This window comes from Pteropus vampyrus, unplaced genomic scaffold (assembly GCF_000151845.1).
Source record: "Pteropus vampyrus isolate Shadow unplaced genomic scaffold, Pvam_2.0 Scaffold78, whole genome shotgun sequence".
Taxonomy (NCBI): domain Eukaryota; kingdom Metazoa; phylum Chordata; class Mammalia; order Chiroptera; family Pteropodidae; genus Pteropus; species Pteropus vampyrus.
This window is the reverse complement of record NW_011888859.1, coordinates 3663364-3665590: the sequence shown is the minus strand read 5'-3', so window position 1 is coordinate 3665590 and position 2227 is coordinate 3663364.

The following is a 2227-nucleotide window of genomic DNA, read 5'->3' as shown; positions in this document are numbered from 1 at the left end:
TACACACGGCACTTCAATGTCACTAAAACTTGAAAGATTCCATACTTGACACTTGAAGATGCCACGTTGTTTTTACCTAAACTTCTGCTCCAAGTCAAATATGTACAACCTGTAGTTATACGCCTTGCCCATAAAATGTGGGAATTTTACTTCCGAAAATACAAATGTGTAGGCTGTGCGGTAAATTCTCTTTTAAACAGTCTTCGTAAATGTTTTGAAGTCCACTCACTGGTTAAGAGAGTAAGTAAGATAAAGGAGCACCGGCCCTCAGAAAGGCCCTTGTGATTCTTGGGTCACTGATAGGAAGTCAGAGATAAGGTTTTGAGGCGACAGCCACTGTACAGATAATGATGCCTTTCTGGAAGGCGAGAAAAACACTCCACCGAAGGCTGCTTTGTTTTTTGATTCATCAATACATTTTGCAGAAAGGAGCACATGTGAGAATTCCCAGTGCTCAAACAACTGTTGCTGCTTCATTCTATGATTATGGGGCAAATCGAAATGACGCAAGAAACAAACCAGCATCGGGAACTTTATGAACAAGGTGAGCGCGAGGGTCCATAAAAATGCAGCCCACAGTTTCACACTGGGTACATCGGAACCTCCGGCTGTACCGACTGCAGCTGATACATGCGTCATTTTACATGTAGTCACACGTAAGTCTCAACAGCAAGGTGCTATGCTGGGCCTTGAGAATGCGTGATTGCAGGACGAGTCAGGCACAGCACCACTTATCAGAGGGCCTAGCGTTCGGGGAGAAAAGATGGCAAAGACATGATAAATTGATAAACTGGCCATCTGGGATGGTAGCGAGATGGTGCTGTAAAGAATGCCAAAAACTTCCCTTGGTTTAGAACACACACACACACACACGCACGCACGCACGCACGCACGCACGTACACAACATTCATTAAACCAATCTGAAACAGAGATGTGATTTTCAGCAGCAACGACCACTAAGCTCATCAAGCCAAACTACAGGAAGATATATAGTCTAGATCCAGTTTAAAAGGAGAAGAAAAAACATGCCTAAAGACAAACATCAAACTGTATAATGGAACAAACTACAGAACTTTAAAAAATGGTATGGAGTCACCTGACACCTGTCAGAATGGCTGTCATCGTTAAACCAAAGAACAATAAGTGTTGGCGAGGATGTGGAGAAAAGGGAACCCTCATTTACTGCTGGTGGGATTCAAATTGGTACAGCCGCTATGCAAAACAGTCTGGAGGTTTCTCAAAAAATTAAAAATGGACATACCTTTTGACCCAGCAATTGCACTTCTGGGTATTTATTCAAAGAAAACCAAAACAATAATTCATAAAGACCTATGCACCCCAATATTCACGGCAGCTCAACTTACAATAGCCAAGATAAGGAAGCAACCTAAATGTCCATCAACAGACGATTGGATAAAGAAGTTATGGTTCATATATACAATGGACTATTACTCAGCCATTAAAAAAATGAAATTCTACCATTTGCAATGACATGGATGGACCTAGAGGTTATTATGCTGAGTGAAATAAGTCAGACAGCGAAAGATAAATACCATATGATTTCACTTATATGCGGAATCTAAGGAACAAAAAAGCACAAACTAATCAAAAACACACTAACAAATATAGAGGGCAATTTGATAACAGGCAAAGGGGATGTAAGTTTGGGGGGCTGGGAGAATGGGGTGAAGGGTTAAAGAAGTACAAATCAGTAGCTGATAGATGGTCACGGGGATGGGGAGCACGGCAGAGGGAATGCGGTCAACATTAATGTAATGGCCAGGTGGAGAGTCAGAGGAGAGAAGGAGTATTTAGGGGTATCGCTTTATAAACTATATCAATTTATAACCAATGTACTATATACCTGAAACTAATTTAAAAAAATTTTTTAAATGGTTTGGAGGATGCAGGGAATTTTTTTTTTTTTTTTTTGCAAAGAGATAAGGCAGCTACTACACCCATAGGACGAGAGCAGGCTGGGATTTAGAAAGATTGTGTAGGGGTGACACTGGCCAGAGCATCGCTGAGCACCAAGGAACAGCCTCCAGGGGCAGTTCAGACAAGGAAGACACGACACCAGGCCGGGCAGAGCAGCGCCACCTTGCCGATGGACCTTGTCTTGAGGACTTATCCAACTGGAATACGAGGAACCAGGGAGGCCTGCATTCTTGTAAGGAGGACAGCACGTAAGAAGGACAGAGAGAACAGGAAGCCTGAGACTACACT